At 48.2% G+C, this 22,357-nt stretch overlaps 1 long non-coding RNA gene across 2 annotated transcripts in view; it reads right to left on the minus strand.

Moving 5' to 3' along the window:
- Positions 1 to 5,342: 5,342 nt before the first annotated feature.
- Positions 5,343 to 22,357, minus strand: part of LOC147576646 (uncharacterized) — a 29,414-nt gene continuing 12,399 nt past the window's right edge. The window contains exons 3-5 of one of the 2 annotated variants that reach the window (XR_015240995.1): positions 8,685 to 8,768; positions 7,630 to 8,239; positions 5,343 to 6,460 (exon numbers count right to left, since the gene is read on the minus strand). This is a non-coding gene — a long non-coding RNA (uncharacterized LOC147576646). The remainder of the gene's footprint in view (positions 6,461 to 7,629; positions 8,240 to 8,684; positions 8,769 to 22,357) is intronic. The other variant, XR_015240996.1, reaches the window with a different exon arrangement.

The following is a 22,357-nucleotide window of genomic DNA, read 5'->3' on the forward strand; positions in this document are numbered from 1 at the left end:
CATCTCTAGTTCAAATATACCTCCAAACTCCAACGAAACAAACCCTGCTCTCAGTGCCTCTCTCACCATAGACCCACACTTTCTGCAGCTCATCTCAGGACTGTAAGTTAGGACCCTTCTCTTTTATTTTTTTGTTTTTCCTCCCCAGTGTTGTCAGTGCCCCTTCACTTGGTTTAGGGTAATGGGAACAAGAGAAACAGCTCAGCACACCTGGCTCAGCTGGCAACTCCTTGCCTCCATGACTCTCCTAGGGAGCCCCTCCCAAGCTCTTTGTCCCTATAAACCTGGATAGCTCGACGCCTGCTAGAGCTATTTTTGTTAACCCTGTAGACGTCCTGCATGGATATGTTTAGTACCTCCCCCCAGACAATGTGCCACTTCTCACCTATGTCTTCACGTTAGGGTTTCCTGGTCTACGTTTTGGATCAACATGAAGAGTCGCATTTAATATCATTTTATATCACCAGAGCCGCCTCCCTGGGGCCCTCAAACAGGGAACAGCTGGAGGTTGTAACAGTGCGGACCCACCCACCCAGACCTTCCTCTGTGATCATACGCTGCCTGGGCCGTGTCTGCAGACACACATTGGAAACCACAACGATCTGTGTCCCCCGCAGCCACTGCTGGCTGCGTCACACCGGGCGCCACCCTGACCTGACTTCTCAACCACATCGACTGTTGTGATTCTTATTGTTCTTGCTCTAACGCTTCTATTCTTAATTGCTAATTGTCCCATCATAGATAGGTGAGAGCTGTAGCCTTGTCTTTATAATAAGTCTTAGTAGATCTTCCTGGATTTAGCAAAAAAAAAAAAAAAAAAAGAAAAGAAAAAGAAAAAGAAAGAAAGAACAAGAAAAAAAAAAGAGAGAGAGAGCAATGTTCCAGACTGAATTCTGTCTAGAATCTTTTGCCACCTACTCAGAACCCCATCTCTCTGTGGCTGCTTCCTGTGTCACCTTCCCAAAAGCTGACCAGCTACACCACCTGCATGGCTCACCTCACATCCCGTTGGAGTTTTGCAGATTGTGTATTTCATGCTTCCTTTTCAGTGGCTTACCTACGTCTTGCTCCTCTTTCTCGTTGCCCTCCCCTTTCACGTCCGGTTGACTATCTCTTTCTGGTGTTTCTTCCTTTTTCCCACCAGTGCTGGCGTCCCTCACGACCAAAGAGGTCTCTGGAGCCCCGACGACAAGCTCAAAGTGGTCCCATCAGTGGGTGCCAAACCCTGTAAGGTTTTGTTTCTTCTGGCTGGATCAGGTGCCCTATGCCCGGCTTTGGGTCACTTGCTTGCCGTAGTCGCTTTGGCAAAGTCTGTTGATGTCCCACGCCCATGGCCTCTACTCTTTCCATCCCCATGTGTACCAACCTTTCCAACTGCGGCACCCGGCTGGCCGCTGAGCCCAGAGGCTTGCGCCAACTGCTGAGCAAACCTGGGGCAGGTCAGGTGCTGGGGATGAACACCCTCCCTCTCTCTCTCCCCGAGGAGCAGCTCCCACCCAATCACGATGGGAACCCATTCCTCTTGCTCCTGAAGTAGTTAACTCCCAAATGCATATTCTACACTGGCTCCCAGACTTGCTCAGTGGGAGGAAGGGTCAGTTGCCCCACACTTAGTGGCTGCCTTCCTCACCCCAGCTCCCCCCCCGCCCCCCCCCCCCCCCAGCACTCACAGTGTTGTCTCAGGGTACGCTTCTGGGGGAATCCAGACCAAGAAAGTTTCCCAGAAGTGCAAATATGGGAGCAGATCGGAAAGCCCAACAGACTCCGACAAGCCTGAAAAGACCTTGAGCCGTATGCCAAGCCTGTACCGCATCTTTCAATATAAAGCTATGTTTACATGGGACATCTTTTTTCTTTCTTTTAATGCTTATTTATTTTGAGAGAGAGACAGACAGAGAATCCCAGGCAGGCTCTGCACTGGGCTCAAACTGACGAACCCCAAGGTCATGACCTGAGAGGAAATCAAGAGTTGGACGCTTAAGACACCCCTAGACGGGACATCTTTAACAGAGTAAATTTAGAAGCAGGCACCCAGGAAGAGGTGAGAATTTAGTCCTCACTCTGCTCTTCTTCTGCCCCCTTTCTTCACCCTCTTACTTCCTTTCCCTCCCTCTCCACTGCCTCCCACCTGTAGAATAGACCCCAGGCTACGCCTACCTCTGCCCAGAACAGCCTTTATAACTCCTCCCTCCCTTCCCAGCCCCCACCGCCAGCTGACCCGGATTCAGGTGTTTGTCTCCTCCCTCCGCCCTGAGAGCCAGAGGCCCTCACGCCATCCCGTCTCCATCATCTGTGAGCATGCCCCAAAATGCCAGCCTTTGTCTCAGGTGCTTTAGAAGGAAGTCAGCAAAATGATTCACTGATGAAAGAATCTGGTCTTAGGAAATAAATCCAGAGTCAAACCTAGGCCCTTTTTTTTTTTTTTTTTCCTATTCGATGATGGGAAATCTCTTATCTCTGTGTCAGCTGTGTCAAGAAAGCAGCCAATTCATTATTTAATATTGGCAAAAGTGATTTAAGGGCTTTAGCTGGAAGCTAGTAAGAGTGCCTATTACAGCAGTGACGGGGGAGGGAGAAGGGACCCGGTCCTCCCGCCAAGGGCGTCGGCATCACACGGGCTTCTCTTTCAATCTGTCCAAGAGCTCACGCGGGGAAACTCAAGGGCTCGAGGATGCCCACTGACCGAGGTGTAGGTGGCCGGAAGGGCCTGTTCCTGAAGCCGAATCACAGCCATGGAGAGCCGCTATGACTGACGGCATGGCCTTGTAGCCCTCGGGCTGCGGGACGAAGGCGCAAGTCTCCCCGCGACAGCTCAGCCCTGGACAAGCTCCCCACTGAGCAGGTGGAGCCACACTTCTGCGCACTGTGTGCGTGCTTTCCGGGAGGAAAGCTGTGCAGTGACTTCCACTTCTGCTCCCAGAGTGAGCTGGGGGCCCAGGGGACTGTCGTGAGGGTCTGCCGGCAGCAGCATGCCTCCTGGCCCCGGGGGCATGGGGTGGGTCTGTCCTCAGAGCCCAGGAGCTGGAGGAATGCTCTGCCTGCCTGTTTTGTTGACAACACTCACATTTTTTTCTCTGCCAGGCAGAATGATTTATTTGCATGTCTTCGCTGAGGGCAATTATTTTTTAGCACCTTGCTGGGCATGCTGGGTGATCTCATCATGGGGAAGAGCCCACGGGTGTCTGTGTCACTCGGAGGAAAGGTGAGAGTCTCCCTTCTGTCTCATTCAGAAACTGTCTCTGGCACCTTCACACAGAGATGGCGAGCCCGTCTCTTCTCTCTTGGGAGACACTAGTTTGCCCACAGAATCCATGAAGGATGATGTTTAAAAAGCATCCCCCTTGGAGAGACGGTTTTTCGTCTTCAAAGAGAAGGGAAGAAAACGTTTCTGCCCTCCTGCTTTTCAAATGAAAACAAGTAGCATAAAACTTTATTCAGTAAGCAAACCTCATGCCAGATATGTTTTAGATTTCCAGGTACAGAATAGTTGAGTCGGGGAAGAGGAAACATGGAGACAGAATGGGCCCTGAAAATAGAGAAGAAGCCATGAGAAAGGGGAGAGACAGACAGACAGGGGGGGGAACGAGAAGGGGGTGGTGCAGGCGGGGAGACAGTGAGGGGCGGGAAGACCATAAATGCCAGAGGAGGGAGAGACCAGGGGGAGAGAGAGAGGGCACAACCCCCTCCCAGGGCCCCCTGCTTCTCCTTCCCCAGAACCAGTTTCTCCAACTAGGGTGTATGCTGGCTTCCTCCACCTGCTCCGTACCCCCCCACCACTCCTCACCCGACCCACACCTCCATTTGGAGCCCCACTCCCGCCGGGCCTGCTCCTTCCATGGCCCAGATGTGCCTCCTGCTTGGATCAAGGGCACATGTGACAGGTGGCCCCCTTGCTTCCTCTCCCGTGGTGGCTTGCGTGAGGGATACAAGCTCCCGGACGGTGGGAGGTGGGGGTGGGGGAGGGTGCTAGCTACCACCTGCCACACGGGGCGGGGGTGGTGGTGTGGTGTTGGGGGGGTGGGGCACCAGCCTGTGCTGCTTTCAGTTTTCACATCCGGAAACTGGTGTTACTAATCGTACCTCACCTGCTTCCAGCACTGGACTCGGAGGTTTTGGTGTGTGTGTGTGTGTGTGTGTGTAGGTGATAAGGGATAAGAGAAAATGATGCACAAATAGGAGTTCTTGCTTCGTGCGTGTGCTCCTCCTGTCACTTTTTTCTGTCCCTCTCCTCCCCCCACCCCTGCTCTTTATCTCATCCCCTCCGACCAGGCCTTCCCCAAGGCTCGTCTTTGCTCCTATCAACTCCTCACTCCTTCACTTCTCTTTCTGTGGACTCAACCACTGCCCACAACCGATGGCTCACAGGATGGCATCTGCCTGGAGCCGCGTGCCCCTGTGGCGCCGCGGACCCAGTGTGCCCACCGAGGCCTGGGGAGTGCCCCCCGGGGCACCCTCAGACCGACCCTTCTCCTACAGGAGTGTTTCCGCGGATAGACGCCCTCAGTTTTGATTCCTGGGAATGCTGCGGTGCAGTGCCTCACAGGAATCTTCTTCCAGTTTGCTCCCCCCGCAATGGGGAGATCAAAACCCAGCTGAGAAACAGGATGAGGCCTCACAGCGATGAAATAATAAATGACAGCAGAGTGAGGTGAGGCCTCTGGGCTGGAGATTCTACAGACACTTGTCACGCCCGGGTGAGTGAGGGGCCGCAGGAGGACAGCGCTCCCCCGGGGCAGGGGGGCAGGCCTGACTTTTACAGGCTGACAAAAGAGCATGGGGGTTAAGAGCACAGACTCAGGAGCCAAATCTTGGCTTTACTACTTACAAGCTGTGTTGCTTTAGGAAAGTTACTTAACTTCTCTGTGCCTCAGGGTTTTTGTTTTTGTTTTTCTTGTCTGTAAAGTGAGTTGTCGTGGGGATAATTCATCAGATAAATCAAGTAAGTGCACGTAGGCTGCTTACAACGGTGTCCAGCATGAAGAGAGTACCACGTAAGTATCTTATTTAGCAAGTGCTATGGTAGCTAAGAGTGACATTATTTACCCAAGTTTGCGTGTTCATATTTCTCAGTCAGGAGGCTCTGGGGACTCTGCGTCCCCACTGTGCCGGGTGCCAAGTCTTGCCTCACCTTCCTTCATGCTGTCATCATCTCTCTGAAGTGAGACCGGGCGTTCATCACTCTGCACCCCGCCCCCCGCCTCGGAGCCCTGGTGCGAGCTACTGCACATGTACCCGGGCCCGTGACATCACCAGGCGGGACAGACGTGCGTGCCTGGGGGGGGGTGGGGGGGGGTCGGGGGGGGGGGGGGTGCTGGCGGGGGGGGGGGGGCGTGAATTGACATGAAGGGAGGGATGAAATGTGCCTCCAGGTCCCTGTTTCCCCTGCCAGGTGATTCAGGCACGTGGCCTCATGGGTCACCCCTGGCCAGGCAGGCAGGGAGAGGACAAGTGGGTCTGAGGAGATAAGGACAGGATTGGGGGCGGGGGGGCAGGTGGCTCAGGTCCTGTGCAGGGGCTGACTTGGTGCTAAGGCAACAGGAGAGAAATGAGCAGAGTTTTATTTAAGAGCCATCTCTCTGGGGCCACCTGGGGGGCACAGTCGGTTAAGCATCTGACTCTTGGTTTCGGCTCAGGTCATAATCTCACGGTTCATGAGTTCGAGCTCTGCATCAGGCTCTGCCCTGAGAGCGCAGAGCCTGCTTGGGATTCTCTCTCTCCCTCTCTCTTTGCCCCTCCCTGGCTTGTGCTCTCTCTCTCTCTCAAAATAAATGAATGCACTTAAAAAAAGAGAGATAGAGAGATCTCTCTGACTCTTGGATAGAAAGGGGGCTTAGCACAGGGCAAGCTGGGAAGTGAGGAGGGTGGGTACGGAGCCGTCGTGGGAGGAAGCGACAGAGGCCTGCATCTAGGTGATGGCAGTGGGGAAGGTGCAGAAGGACAGACAAGTTCGACTATAAAGGGAAGAATTGGCCAGACTTGGTGACCCCTTAGGTGTCAGCAGTGGGGAGGAGGAGAGACTTCCTGGGTGGCAGGTGGTCTCCAGAATAACGGATAGGAAAGTGGTTTGTCAACCGTGACAAGCTGTATGTTGTCAAAGACGTCATTCCACACAGGGCGACCCCACAAGGCAAAGGGGAAAACGGTAGTGTTTCTTGCTTCCATTAAACACAGATTGTGCCCCTACCAGAGGGAGCAGGCAGACGGGGCCCTGGTATGGAGGTGCTCACATTTGAACTGGGGAGACAGGCCCTCTGCCTGAGGAGGCCCCATACTTCCTGCCTCGCCCGGGCTGGGTCACAAACCACGGAGGACTTGAGCCTCCCCCAGGGCAGGGACCTCCAGGCCAGCCTGAGTTACCACCACCTCTACGTCTCCCACCCTTCCCCAGAGCACTGGGTGACATGTAGTTTCAAGTCGCAGTTACTGGCGTATCCAGACGCTTGTCAGCTGGTTGCTTCATCTGTGAAATGGGGATGACGAGAGGAGGATTAAGAAACACATGTAAATTTCCAAGTACAATGTTGGCACATAGTAAGTGTTCAATTAAACGAGGCACTCTATCACTATTACTGCTTATTACTATACTTAGCACATCCCCATCTGGTCTTTTCTCTCCTTGCCTTCAATACCTCCAATACTTCCCAGCCCCTCTCCTCCCGGGAAGACTTGTCTAAGATCGTTAATCCTCCCCCACGTACACCTGAGGACTCAGTGGAGGTCTGATCAAACCGCCCCACGTTCCAGGTGGAGTCTACTTCCTTCTTTGAGTGGATCTACTCTACTGTCAAGAGAAGAGACAGAATCAGGAAGGAGAGAGAACCTTCTGGTTTCTGAGGTCTGCTCCGCACCAACCACATCACTACGCTACCTGGTGGAGTCCTCACAGCCCTAGATCGTTGCCTCACTTTATAGGAAAGGTCAAATGAAGTATAGAGAGGTCAAGTGGCATCACTGAAGGTCCTACAGAAATAACCAGAGACCAGGATTAAATAGGGGGCTGTCTGATTCAAAAATCCGGGCCCTTGCCTCTGACCCCGACAATCGCATGGAAACTCCCATCCTTGGACGGGTAGGAGCGGCCATCCCTTTGATTAAAGCTAAAGGAGGAAAGTCAGTCATTCAGTTCCATGGGGCCTTCCAGATGGAATCACCAAAGGAACAAAGTATGTTTTAGACCTAGATAACCCAGACTGGCGGGATGTGTATCCCATTCCTTCTGGGTGTGGCCCGGACACAGTGACGGTTGTGAAATGGAAGGGCCATGAAAGGAGTTGGGCCGAGGGTGTAGGTGAGCAGACACGTATCTGGGCAGTGTCTCCAGTACCCCCAGGGCTCTAGCCCAGGCTGTGCCAGAGACAGGCTGTGAAGCAGAAGCAATTCCAAGTCCTAAGCCCTCTTAAGGGCACAGAGCACACACTCTGCCTTGATTAATGGGAGAACATTAGCGTCTGCTCTCTCAATCTGCTCTCTCACTCCTCCCTGGCTGTCAGCCACCGGGAGGAGGTGTTCACATTTACCACAGCCTGCCCTTTTGCGTGCAGTTTAGACATCTCTTTGCCATCTATCATTCGACCGCAGGTGGAGGTGGAGTCAAGAGTCCTGGATTCAAATCCAAGCTCTGCCATTTACCAGCTGGGGACTGTGAGATTTTCACTGGTTAGGCAAGGGCATTGGGCTTAGGGAGGTCACTAGGGTAAATGACAGAAAAGGGCTTAAATCCAGGTTTTTGCGATTCCAAATCCAAGGCTCTTTCCAAAAGAACATCTGGTCCATGGAGAAAGGAAAACTTCAGCAAGCAGAACATCTTTGCTTCGTCTCCTACTGACATCTGAGACACAGCCAACCAACCGAACTCAACTACCAGCTGACTCAACGTGTTAGGCAGAAGGTCAAAGCTCTCTCTGTCCCGTTCAGGCTTCATCCGTAAAGACTCCTTTGGCTGCGTGAGATTGTACCTCCTTTGTGGGACCCCATGCCATCTTCTGGACAGCACAGACTAGCTATGGGTTACCTCAGCCTCAGGAGGTTCAACCTTTCTCTGGAGGGCAAATGCTGACCAGGAATTCAAGATGGCAGGACGTGGGGAGTGGGGCTGAGGCAATCTATAAAAGGATCATTCTCTATACCCATAAAAGGATAAAGTCAGCGTGACTTCTGGAGACCAGGCTGCCGGCCAGCACTTTGCGAAGTTGTGTTCCGAGGATGGCCCCTGTAGCTTGTCTTTCTTGGTCTCCTTCTCCTAGGAGGAGATGGAAACACACTTTGCATTACATGGTCACAGAGTCCAAAGAGAAGTAAGTTATTACTCATTCATTCATGTATTCATCCTGCCAGCCACTGGGCTACTATTGTAAAAAGACAGAGCATGGCCTCTGCCCTCCCAGGCTTAGTGAAGTGACATGAGATCTGGGGCAGGTGGACCAGGGCTCTGCCCCAAGCCCCAGAATTTACTACCCATATGATCTGACCTGTTCCTAAACCCCCTGAACCACAGTTCCCTTGGGTGTCAGATATGTGTGATGATGCCTCCCTCCCATGATTCATGTGAGTGAAGGGATTTAATCAAGCGAATGCAGACGTTCTTTGCTAACCATAAAGGTCATATCAATTTCAGTTACCACTGTGAATAATGTGACCATTATTATCGCTACACTTTTCCCCTGGGGAGGTTTTCTCTGACTGACCTGTGTCTTGTGCCAGAATCCGGGTAAAATTTACTTCAGCTGCAGGCTCTGACAATATTGATTGATCTACTTGAGATCATTAACCTACTTAAAAAAAAAAAAAAAGCACAAACTCATGTACTGTAAAATTCACCCACTTAAAGTTCAATGTTTTTTAGTATATTCACAGGGTTGTATAACCTTTGCTGCATCTAATTTTAGAACACTTTCATTCCACCTAAAAGAAACTCCATAGCCATAAGCAGTCACTCCCGTTCACTCCCATCAACCCACCATAAGCAACCAGGCGTCTTTTTGTCTCTAGAGATTTGTCTCTTCTGGATATTTCATATAAACGGAATCATTGAATGTGTTGGCTTCTTTTACTCAACATAGTGCTTTCAGGGCTCACGTTGTAGCATGTATCAATATTGCCTTTCTTTTCATTGCTAAACAATACTCCATTTCATAGATAAAGCAAACTGTATTCATTTCATCATCAGTTAGTAGACATTGGGTTATTTCCACCTTTTGGCTCTTATGAACGATGCTGCTGTGAATATTAGAATACGAGTTTCTGTGTAGACCTGCGTCTTCCTTTCTCTTAGGTACGTACCTGGGAAAGGAACGGCTGACTCGTATAGTAGCTCTGTGTTTAGCGTTTGGAGGAACCGCCACACCGTTTTTCAAAGCAGCGGCAGAATTTTACATCCCCACCAGCAGTGTTTGAGTGTTCCAACTTGTCCACGCCCTCACCAACACTTGCTATCTTTTTGCTTAAAGTCATCCTAGTAGATGTGAAGTGATCGCTCCTTAGAGCCTTGATTGCATTTCCCTAATGACTAATGATGTTGCCCATCTTTTCATGTGCTTATTGGCCATCTCTAGATCTTGCCGAAATGTCTATTCAAATCCTCTGCCCCATTTTAGATTGTGGCCTTTCTCTCTTTTTTTTTTTTTTTTGTTTTTAAACATTTATTTATTTTTGAGACAGAGAGAGACAGAGCATGAACAGGGGAGGGTCAGAGAGAGAGAGGGAGACACAGAATCAGAAACAGGCTCCAGGCTCCGAGCTGTCAGCACAGAGCCCGACGCGGGCCTTGAACTCACGAACCGCGAGATCATGACCTGAGCCGAAGTCGGACGCTTAACCGACCGAGCCACCCAGGCGCCCCTGTGGCCTTTCTCTTTTTATGATGAGCTGAGAATTCTTTATATATTTTGGATACAAGCCCCTTATCCAATATATTATTTTCAAATATTTTTCTCCCGTTCTTCGACTTGTCTTTTTTTCCTTTTTCTTCCTTCCTTCCTTCCTTCCTTCCTTCCTTCCTTTCTTTCTTTCTTTCTTTCTTTCTCTTTCTTTCAATATTTTTTAATGTGTATATATTCTTTGAGAGAGGGACAGTGAGAGAGAACAAGCAGGGGAGGGGCGGAGAGAGAGGGAGACACAGAATCTGAAGCAGGCTCCAGGCTCTGAGCTGTCAGCACAGAGCCCGATGTGGAGCTCGAACTCACGGACTTCAAGATCATGACCTGAGCTGACGTCAGACGCTTAACCGACTGAGCCACCCAGGCACCCCTCTTTATTCCCTTTCTTGATGGTATTGTTTGCAGCACAAAAAATTTAAATTTCGATGAAATTCGATGAAGTCAATTTATCCACTTTTTTCTTTTTCTGCTTACGTTTTCAGTGTCATGTAACGTCTACTTTTAAACTTCAACAAAGCTTTGAGATTAAATATCCAGCATGATTTCCGAATCAAGAAAAAAAAAAGCAGTGAATCATCACTATAATCTTAAGTTATAGTAACTGAATAAGCCCAATTGAAACCTTCTTGCTGTGGAAGAAATGAGGAAAGGACGGCGGTCGAGGCAGGCTAGCAATGTGCCTCCTCCCCTTACCATCGCCAATGCAAGATACTTGCACAGGGACTTTCTTTAAGGAAGAAAGAGTGAAAGTGCCCTGGGACTGAGAGATGAAGGAGTGAAGGAAGGCAGTTATCTATGCTGCATTTGTGTCCAAGGGCCAAGCAAAGCCAAGTCTGGATTCCTAGGCCACCTTTTCCACCCTCCCCTCCCCGTTTCCCACCCAGGAGGGCCTGTGGGGATGAGGAAGCTCTTCAAGATGGCTGACAGAACACCAGGGCCTTTGAACATGCTCTTCCCTCTGCCTGGAAAGTTCCTTGCTCCCAGTCCTTCACCCAGCCAACTCTCACACCTCTTTTTTGCTCCTATTTCATTTGTTGGTTCCTAAAGAAAACTCCCCCGATCCCTACCCATCCTGCCCCCGTAAGATCTGATACCCCAGAACACATTTCATAGCTACCTGTACTTTTCCTTCGTGATACTTTTCACAATTTTTAACTACATATTCATTCTAATTACATATTTTATCATCCGTCTTATCTAAAATTTTTTGATGTTTATTTAGTTTTGAGAGAGACAGCGTGAGCAGAGGAGGAGCGCAGAGAGAGGGAGACACAGAATCCGAAGCAGGCTCCAGGCTTTCAGTTGTCAGCACAGAGCCCAATGAGGGGCTGGAACTCACGAACCGTGAGATCATGACCTGAGCCGAAGGAGGAGGCTTAACCGGCTGAGCCACCCAGGCGCCCCTATCATCTGTCTTTTTTTTTTTTTTAAAAGTCAAGCTTTATTTTATTTTATTTTTTCAACGTTTATTTATTTTTGGGACAGAGAGAGACAGCATGAACGGGGGAGGGGCAGAGAGAGAGGGAGACACAGAATCGGAAACAGGCTCCAGGCTCTGAGCCATCAGCCCAGAGCCCGACGCGGGGCTCGAACTCACGGACCACGAGATCGTGACCTGGCTGAAGTCGGACGCTTAACCAACTGCGCCACCCAGGCGCCCCTCATCTGTCTTTTTTAATAGGCTGCAAACTCCATGAGAACAGGGCCTATGTTTATTTTGCTCACAATTATAGGCTTATCGCAGAGTGTGGCATAAAGTAGAATCTCAAATACTTGTGGAATGAATGAATGAATGAATGATTACAGGAACTGGAAATCCCTCCCGAATGGCCCATTTGTTTTCAGAGGGGTTTGTTTTCACAGTCCTTATGGGACCACAGTCATACAAGAAGGTCAATCCCCCGGGGTGCGTGGGTGGCTCAGTTGGTTTAGCATGAGACTCTTGATTCAGGCTCACACCGTGATCTCACAGTTCATGAGTCTGAGCTCCATGGAATTCTCTCTCTCCTTCTCTCTCTCTCTCTCTCTCTGCCCCGTCCCCACTTGCGCACGCTCTCTCGCTCCTAAAAATAAATAAATAAAACTTAAAAAAAAAAAAAAAAAAGAAGGTCAGTGTCCGGTAGACAGAACAGGGAAAAAAAGCCCGTTTCTACCCATTAGGTGGTTTCAGAAGTACGGGACCTGCTCCTGCCACGGGTCTGACGGGATCCTCAGGATGGGCAGGGAGAGCATGGAGGCATCATTGATCAATCCAGGTCTTCATTCTGCTTCCCCTTGTGCCGGTGTCGTTCTCAAGCCAGTCCTCTGCCACTGGTGGCCCCACAGCCACAGGTTGGCAGGCTTCCTGCTTCAAGACTGGCAGACAGGAGACTTCTCCCCAACAGAGCCAATGACTGTCCACGAACGGGGTCTCACCGGACCACCGGGAGAATCTGCCCAGCTCTGAATCAATCCCTCGGGATAAAATAATGAAATACACTGATGGGCCAGGCCTGAACCATAGGCAGGACTCAGGAGCCAGAAGGAACCACGTGAGCTGAGAGTGGGGGCGGGGCGAGTCCCCAAAGGAAACCGGACATGTTCTGATCAGCTGAAGGGTGAGTGAAGGTGGGAGAGGCAGAGGAGTAGCTGTTCCCTGCGAGGGTTGTCTGAGGCACAAACCTGATCGTGTTGCTCCACTGCCTTCAGGACCCAGTGAGCAAGGCTGTCAACATGTGGCTGTAGCCCATGTCTCTGAAATGATTCCCTGCTGCACCCATGCCCACACATGTACTGCTTTCCACCATCCGTGGGTGGGTCTGTGCCTCCATCATCCTTCAGGCACAATGCAAAAGCCCCCTTCTGCAAGGAGCAGCTCGCTGTCACTCCGCCTGGCCCTCGCAGAGCCGGCTGCACCCCCCTCCCCACGCCCCCCACCACCCCCCAGCTTCCACTTTCCCCGGGGAGAATACTGACTGCGCTATTCTGCCCCCGTGCATGTACCCCTCCTCACCCTGGCCCTGCAAAAGGCCTCCCGACACATACTAGTCGCTTGGTGACTGCTGGTTGAATTAATTAATTAGCCTGCCAGGCAAAGGAAGACATTGAAGACTGTCCTGAGGGCCTGGTTCCTCTGGATATAATTTTAGTACAGACTGGCTTAATCAGGACACTTGCACTGGGGGGGGGGGGGGGGAAACCGAGGCTCGACTGAAGTTTTCCCCTGATTCACTGAAGAGGAAAGAGATTTCATTGTTCTTTTCAGTTATGATGCATCCTCCACTCGGGCACCAAGACCCTGTATGATCCCTGCCAGCAGGCAGTTCAAGGCCCAGCCATCCCACCACTCTAGGGGTCTGTGCCTGGCCTCGGGCATCAGTGCAGGGCTCAAAGCACATGCAGCGGGCCCTTTAGAGGGCAGGAGAGGCTTTCCACTGCTTCCCGGGTGGCCTGGGCGTCTGTCTGCCACAGTTCTGCCCACCCAGAGTCTATCTGTCTGTCTGTCTGTCTGCCTGTCAGTCTCCAGGTCTGAAGCTGCCTGCTGCCAGCAGCTGCCTGTACCTCCGTGGCCCTGCTCTCTCAGGTATTACAGAGGGAGGTGAGAATGTTTGTATCTCTACCCCAGGCATCCCGCAAGTAGCTATTACGGTCCATTTTATCAGAGACGGAAATGGAGTCTCAAAATGGCAAAATGACTGGCCTCGCGTGCCTTTGTCTACATAGCTAGACATTACACCTTACGTTATGTGACTAGCCTTCGGAGAAATGGGGGGTGGGCTGTGTCTGGTGGGCTTGTGGATCTCTGCATGGAGACAGTGCAGGCCGCCCCTCACCACTGACAGTAACGTCCCACTCCTCTGACCTCTCTGCCTCACCCTCGTTGCTCATCCATTCTCAAATATTTATTTTCTAGGCACCATTCTAAGCTCTGGGATACAGCAACCAACAAGACAGGCATCGGACCTCACCTTCCAGTAGATACGAAAGAAAATACATACAGAAATAAGTACACAATATAGTTTTAGATAGTTGATAAGTGCTATGCAGAAAATAATCAGGTATTGTGGGGGTGCCCAGGTGGCTCAGTTGGTTAAGTGTTTGCCTTCAGCTCAGGCCATGATCTCATGGTTCGTGGGTTTGAGCCCCACATTTGGCTCTCTACTGTCAGCATGGAGCCTGCTTTGGATCCTCTGTCCCCCCCCCTCTCTCTCTCTGCCCCTGCCCTGCTCGTGTGCTCTCTCTCTCTCAGAAATAAATACATAAACTTAAAAAAAAATCAGGTATTGTTAATATTCTAGATCTTAAATTGATTGGTGGGTTCATAAGTGTTTATTATGTTATCATGCTTCACAACTTACCTATTTTTTCCATATATTCTTTGCACGTTCTTTGAATTTGAAATTATATCAGTTAAAAGTTCTGCTTATAAAAAAGATTGGGGTTAAGGGCAAAGAGAATGATTGTGATGCGGAGTGGGGGTCTCTCACATGAAGTCACCAGGGAAGGCCTCTCCTCAGGTGTATATTTCAGCTGAAATCCGAAGGACGAGAGGGAGCCTACAGAGCACCGGCATGAAGGAGAAGCAACGGGGCAGCAGAGGAGTCGGTGAAGACCCTGCCAGAATACCGGAAAGTTCCAGAAGCACAGAGGCTGGTGAGCCCAGAGCCCAGGGACTGAGAGCTCTGGACAAAGAGAAGAAAGAAGGTGGGCCACGTAAGAAGCATGGACCTTGGGTGCAGAGCATGTGGGTGTTATTCTGAGTGTAATGGGAAGCGGGTTTTTTGATTACAAGATTAGTCTCTCAGGACCACTGAGGGAAACCACAGTTGCCCCTCCCCACCCCCCACCCCCCCAGCTCCTCCCCTCTCTCCTCAAGAGGTCAGGACTTATGTGGAGATGCCAGCGTCTAGCCCCACCCCTTTTTCCAGACTCATCAACTCCCAGAGCGTGAGCTCTGTTTTTATAGCACGAGGAAGCAGAACAAATAAGGTTTACCTTTATGCTGCTTTTACAGGCGACATTAAATCCATGTTGCTAATAAGTTCCAAGTTCAAGTATGCCTGTAAAACGATGCTCTAGTCACTTGATTTACGTTGACTGACAGTGTCTTCACCAAACCATTTCACCCCCTTAGTTAGGCTGATAACCTCAATCCTGCCATCTTTGACCCAGTCATTCGCCAGCCGTGTCTGCCCTGGACCCCAGCCTTTGGGTAAGAGATGAGAATGTGGGGTAGTGAGTAGAGCCTGGATGTCTGGTCTGGAGACCTCGTTAGCATCTGCCATGTCTCTTATCAGCTAAGTGACTTTGGGCAAACCACTTAGCCTCTTTGAAGAAGGCTCCCTTTCCACAGAAATAAAGTATGGGAAAAGCGCCTAGTAGCACAGTGACCGGGATGCACGAGGAGATCTACAAAATGAGCAGACTCCAAATTTCGTTACATTCATAAATTAACAATTCTAAATCTATTAAATAAATCTGACCTACATTAGTGCTGCCTCACTGGTCACTCAGCATTTTTCTTACTGTTTTCTCAGCAACTATACATACTCACTGTAAAGTATTTGTGAAATACTAAATAGCATAAAGAAGGAAATTCAAACCATAATCTTGCCACTCAGAGATAATTACACTTAAAATACCCACGTGTTTCCTTCTAGGCTTTTTTCTCAGTACCTATTTCACATTTGGATCGTATTATTTATTCTATTTTGTATTATTCGTATTATTCTATTCTATCTATTCTATTATTATCTATTCTATTTTCTCAGTACCTATTCACATTTGGATCATATTCTATTCTATTCTATTCTATTTATTCTATTCTATCGTATTCTTATTCATCAAGTACTCCACTTTATCAATTTCCTAAGTCACCGAAACATTTTTTGAAATACAAGAAGTAAACAAACGGAAAAAATCTCTGTTCTGTGGGAATGAACAGTAGGGGTCAAGAGCAGACGTAGAAGCAGCAGATCTCAGGCCGCTTCAGGGAGACAGTGGCCCTGGCATGGCGGAAAGTATGCCAGTTCCGAGTGGTTTTGGAGATGGACCCGATGTGAGCAGTCAGAGAGAGATCACAGGTAATTCCTAGTGTTTAGACCAAGCATCTGGGTGAAAAGTGGTGCCATTTACTGAGCCAGGGGAACTGCAGGAGCCACAGATCTGGGAGCACGTTCTTGGCCATGAGACAGTCCCGCCTTTTGGGTCCTCCGCAAGGCTTCAGTGGTGGGGGCGGATCTGGGTAAGTGCTCAGACGCAGCTTACACATGATCCTTGAGATGGTGTAAAATGCTTGGCCAAAAAGCACCCCGTGAGCAATTCACTGAGCATCAGGTTACATTCAGAAACTAGGGCCCGCCTTTTCTGAAGAAGGAACTCATAGATACGCCGTTAAATGCTGACACAGCATGTGTCCCTCATTCCTCAAATAATTTCTGACTGCTTACTATGTACCCAGCACTGTTCTAAACACTGGGCATGCAGCAGTGAACGGGTACAATTCCCTGCCCTTATGGAGCTCGTATTCTAGTGGGCAAGTCAATAAGTGATATATAGTATATTCAGTTGGGGTAAGTGCTATGGAAAAAAATAAAATAGGGAAAGGGGCTCGGGGTGTAGAGGGGTTGGATTGCAATGTGAATTAGCATGGTTAGGAAGGCCTCACCAAAAAAGGGGACATCTGAGCCACGTGGGGATGAGAGTCTAAGGGATGATGAATAACCAGGACACCTTGGGCCTCTTGCGGTGACTGATATAAAAAAGGACTAATGAGATAAGTTCTGATGGTCTCAAAGCAGACAATGGTGGTAAAGCTGGAATGTTGAAGGCAGACAAGATGTATTCGCCTAAGGTTTTCAAGAGAAACAGAACCAATAGGATATATCCTATTTTATTTTTATGTCTGTCTATCTATCATCTATCTATCACCTATCTATCTATTTACGTATCTATCTTTCTATCTATACCAGACACACACACACACACACACACACACACACACAAGATTTATTATAAGGTTTAACTCATTTGATTGTGGAAGCTGAGAAGTCCTATAATCTGCTGTCTGCAAACTGGAGCCCCAGGAAAGCCAGTGGTGTAGCTGGAAGGCCTGAGTACTGGGAGCAATGAGGGCAAATCTCTGTCCCAGCTCAAGCAGTCAGGCAGAGAGCAAAGTCAACTTTCCTCTGCCCTTTTGTTCTATTCAGACTGAAGCCCAGACACATTTGAGAGGGCCACCTGCTCTACGCAGACTACAGATTCAAATGCTAATCTCTTCAAGAAACACCCTCACAGACACATCCAGAAGTAATGTTTGACCAGTTATCTAGACATCCCATGATGCAGCCAAGTTGACATGTAAAATTATCTATCACAGAAGGGTAGGAAGGGGTATCAGGAGCACACAGAGCTCTTGACTGCTCTCTGGACTCCTGACTGATGGTCATATGGAAGGCTGGAGGAGAGCCTCTCATAGACAACAAGCGTTGCTGTAGGCTGCTTTCTCGATTTCTGTTGATGGCAGTCTGAGAGACTAGGGGAGGGCACACTTCATTTGCAGAGGTCTTACAGAGGTGGAGAGAACTCAGAATGGGTATCCAAGTGAGAACTCTTCTGTATTGGATGCCAGATACTATGAATTTTATTGTGTTAGGGACAGGATATTTTTATATTCCTGTAAATATTTTTGAGCTTTGTTTTAGGATACGGTTACTTGGAAACAGTTCAATCCTCTCAGGGTTTGCTTTTATGATTCATAAAATATCCAGTGATATTTTATGGTCCAGAGCAATATCCAGTTTAGGGATAATTATTCTTCACTACTGAGGCAAGACCTTCTAGAATATTCTATTCAATGCCCCATGAATTACAAGTTTTTCCTGTGTGGCTCATAGGAGCAGGACTATTTCTGTCCCTAGATGGGCATTAGGAACTATTCCTTTAATCTTTTTTTTAATAGATTTTTTAAAGGTATATTTATTTTGAGAGAGAGAGAGAGAGAGAGAGAGAGGGCATGAGCAGGGGAGGGGCAGAGAGTGAGGGAGACACACAATCTGAATCAGGCTTCAGGATGTGAGCTGTCAGCACAGAGCCTGATGTGGGGCTCGAACCCATGAACCATGAGATCATGACCTGAGCTGAAGTCGGATGCTTAACTGACTGAGCCTCCCAAGTGCCCCTCTTTAATCATTTTGAATGCTTCCTTCTCTGATCTTTGGTGGTTCTCTTGTACATATGTGCTGATCATACCCTGCTAAAAACTCAAGAGGACCTCTTTGTGGATCCAAGGGTTTTTCTCTTTGTGCAGCTCTCGCCTCTATGGTACTTTTCCTAATGTATATTCTAGCTGCCTTGATCTCCCTGCTTTCTCAATTTCATCTCCCAACTGAAGGAGTCTGCTGGGCTTTGCTTGGGTTCCCTTCCCTGAGTTATGGCCTGGAAGCTCAGGTCAGTAACTTTGGGCGACCATAGGGCTCACCACGTTTGTTCCTTGTATCTCCGGGACCACTGTCTTTCTTTGCCTGCTTATCAGTATCTTAAAAACTTTTATTTTCTATATTTTGTCTTTTCTTAGTTATTTCAACTCCAGTCCCTATTATTATGCCATCTGGGTCAAAAGTGGAGTCTTTCTCCATTTTATTTCCCTTTTTCTACAATGTAGGAAAGATTCCTACAGTGTAGGAAGATTCCTTAGAAATTATCCATAAACTGCCAAAAAGATCATGTCACTCTCCATTGACCCAGATTACTTTAATAATATGACAGCATTTGATTTAAGAAATGAAACAAATGAAAAAACTCTCTTGACTCTTCTGGAAGCCTGAGGAATTTTAAAGGCACAACACTTGGCTACTGACCTCCAGAAACTCACACTGTAATGGAGCCATGGCTATATTAATAAATGGCTCTAGCAAGAATTAACTACTCTGTCATCCTGTTTGTAAGTGGATGTAGCATCTCTCCCTGCAGCCTATGGGCTGAGAGGAGGGTAGGGTGGAGCCTGAAAGGGACATACAACCCAACATATTCATTCCTAAACTGGAGATTTCAAAAGACTGATAAACGGAGCAGCATACATTTATCTGTAATGCTTATCTTCAGAGATTTAGAACAGTGGCTTGAAAGACACCAATACAGGTGTAATTTTTACTTCAAATAATCCAAGGTGGCAGCTGGGTTGGGAGAACCCAAGATTAAAGTCTTCCCGGGGCCCCTGAAGTGCCATCAACGTTCTGGCTTGCAGGCCGCTGGTTTGGGTGGTTCACTCAGTGGCAGGTGGCAACATGGAACACGTGTGGACATTCAACTTTTAGGGAAGACAGCCTTGGGGTGAAATCCCAACATCACCATTTTTCTGTGAGCTGGGACCCATCACTGGTTCTCCCTGAGCCTTAGTTTCCCCAGGCTATATTTTTCTATGACTTTGACGGTGCTACATCTCAAGTAATAAACTTCCATCGGGGATACCTCCCTCTCAGAAATCCCAATCAAACCATCTACCTTCTGTTAGCAGTCCTGTCCCATGCTGCAGTTTATTGTTGTTTAGCTTTGAGCTTTTTTATTTGCAAAAAAATCCAGGCTTGCCAGGCTCAGGCGTGTTCCTCAATCTCTGCAACTTTTTCTTTGCAGACTTGGTCTGGGTTACTTCCAGTGATGGTGACTCTCACGTGTGCCATTTCCATTTTCCTAATTCCACTTTGGGAGACAGCCTGTATCCAAAGACTGGGCAGGTCTTCATTATAGTACTTGTCACATTGCTTTGGGAATTATTTGCTATTTTTAGCGATTGTTCCAGTTAAAGATGAAACCCTTATAAGCTAGGACTAAATATTATTCACCTTGATATTACTGACACCTGCTCTGTCAAAGGAAAGGTAGTAAGAGCCCGCTTCAGATCCTCTCTCTCTGTCCCTCCCTCGCTCTCTTCTCTCAAAAATAAATAAACATTAAAAACATCTAAAAAAATTGAAATAACAATGAATCGACTACTAGAAGAGCAAACAGACATCATGTTTGGTGAGGATACACCTGAAGTAGCCAATGAAGAGCCCTACAGAGAAGAATAATTTAAGTGAGGCCAGCCAGAACCCAAAGAATGTGCAAGGCATCCTTTCCGGAAAGCAGCTCTGAAATAAGCGAAAGAGGTGTAGTCTCTGCTATCAGACGGACTTCAGTTCAAATCCTAGCTCTTCTGTGGTTAAATGTATGACCTTGGACCTGTTGTTAAACCCATCTGAGTTTTCGTGGTATTTAAAAACTAAAAAGGAAAAAAAATAGTAATAGTAATGCTAAAAAAACATAGTAATTATTAATGCTCTTCACCAAATATTTCTATTTCTTCAACGTTTATTTATTTTTGGGACAGAGAGAGACAGAGCATGAACGGGGGAGGGGCAGAGAGAGAGGGAGACACAGAATCGGAAACAGGCTCCAGGCCCTGAGCCATCAGCCCAGAGTCTGACGCGGGGCTCGAACCCACGGGCCGCGAGATCGTGACCTAGCTGAAGTCGGACGCTTAACCGACTGCGCCACCCAGGCGCCCCTATTTCTATTTCTTCTTTGGGTATTTGGTGAGACTACACTTCCCTTCTCCCTTGATTTTAGGCATGGCCATACTATTGACTTTGGCCAATAAAATATGGAAACCTGTAAGCTAGTGCAAGAATTGCTCCTGTTTCTTCCTCTCACCCTATAAAGATTGGGAACATTTCAGAAATCTTCATCATCCGGGCTTCTGAGTGGGTTTAAAGTACAACAGATTCCCTACCGACCTAAATAAAAATAACCTATTGTTGTTTTGAGCAACGAAGATCAGGGGGTTGTTTGCTACTACAGCTTAATGAAGCTCAGTCTTACTGATACACATATTCATAGGTTGTTGAAATAATTAAGTGAGACGTTTTTAAAATGTCTGGGTCGGGGCGCCTGGGTGGCGCAGTCGGTTGAGCGTCCGACTTCAGCCAGGTCATGATCTCGCGGTCTGTGAGTTCGAGCCCCACGTCGGGCTCTGGGCTGATGGCTCAGAGCCTGGAGCCTGTTTCCGATTCTGTGTCTCCCTCTCTCTCTGACCCTCCCCCGTTCATGCTCTGTCTCTCTCTGTCCCAAAAATAAATAAATGTTGAAAAAAAAAAATGTCTGGGTCAATTTTTAAGTCTTTGCGGGCTTGACGTGGCTGGGTTGAAAAATGTAAAGAAGACATAAATTATTTAGTTTGAATACGGCAATCTTTTTGGTGAGGCAATAGCACATGAAGCCTATGAATCAGAGAACTCCCAGCCTCAACAATTTTCAATTAATGGAGCTGTTTACAGCCTTATTGGAAAGAACACACACACACACACACACACACACACACACACACACATACACACGCAGAAGAGCATGCACACACATGTGCATCTATTAAGTAAAGAGTAAGACAGTATATACCAAAGAATAAATCTCCAGGGCTGGCCATCAGCATTCATCGAGATCTAGTTAGGTGTGAACTGTGTGGTGAAGGGACCCAGTGCGGGGAGAGAGCTGTTGTGGCTGGAGGAAATGGGAAAGGGGTCTGAGAGAAGTCTTGAAGATGGATAGGTGATGAACAGTTGGAGGATAAAGACTATGAGTTTCTAAAAACTATAAGACACCATCTAAAACATTGCAGTTCTCAGACAAGAAGTTGCATCTGCATATGAAAAGCTGCACTTTTACCTTTCTTTCCAGGGAAGATGATATCACCAAAACAGCATGGCTTCACACAGCTCTTGGCACATATTAGAGACTCAATAAATATTTGTTGGTTAAATGTATGAGTGGCTGGATGGTCGGGCTTTGTAGAAGGACTGATCTGGGTTAGAATCTCAGCTCTCCCTCTTACTGTGTGACCTCCTAAAGGCTACGTATCATCTTTGTGGTTTACTCCCCACATCAGAGCCTACTTTTATGTTCGGATGTATCACAGTGCTTCTCAAGGCGGCCGCTCAGCAAAGAGACTAGGCGAGCATCTTATCCTGTTGTAACACAACCCTCATAATGACCACAGTCAACACCTTTCACGAAGTGAAGATGCATTCTTGGCATGAAAGGAGTTTTCTAATATATCGCTATCATAAAATGTGCTGATAACATCATCATGCCTACAGCATCTTCCTTTTATTGGCTATTTTCTTTAGGATCAGCTTCAGAATTTGGACTCACTGAGTCAAAGGCAATGAACATATCCATGGAAAACTTGACATCTCAAAGGGGTGGTACAGGTGGCAGCCCCAGCTGGTGGCGGGATGGAGCATAATTATGAGCCCAGTTCAGCTGATGAACTTCGATTGGATGGAAAGTTCTGCTTGGACTTGTCCGCAGATTCTGCTTAGCAAAGTGGTTTTCTGGTGAAAACTCTTTCCCGGTCTTAAATTAATCTTCAGTCTTTCATGTCGCCGCTCTCTCTCACCTCTCAAACCTACCCGCCTCACCTCTGGAGTTACTACAGTCCTGGATTAGCAAGTGATACCATCGGGGGGTGG

Source organism: Puma concolor, chromosome D1 (assembly GCF_028749965.1).
Source record: "Puma concolor isolate L17-30 chromosome D1, mPumCon1.1.hap2, whole genome shotgun sequence".
NCBI lineage: Eukaryota > Metazoa > Chordata > Mammalia > Carnivora > Felidae > Puma > Puma concolor.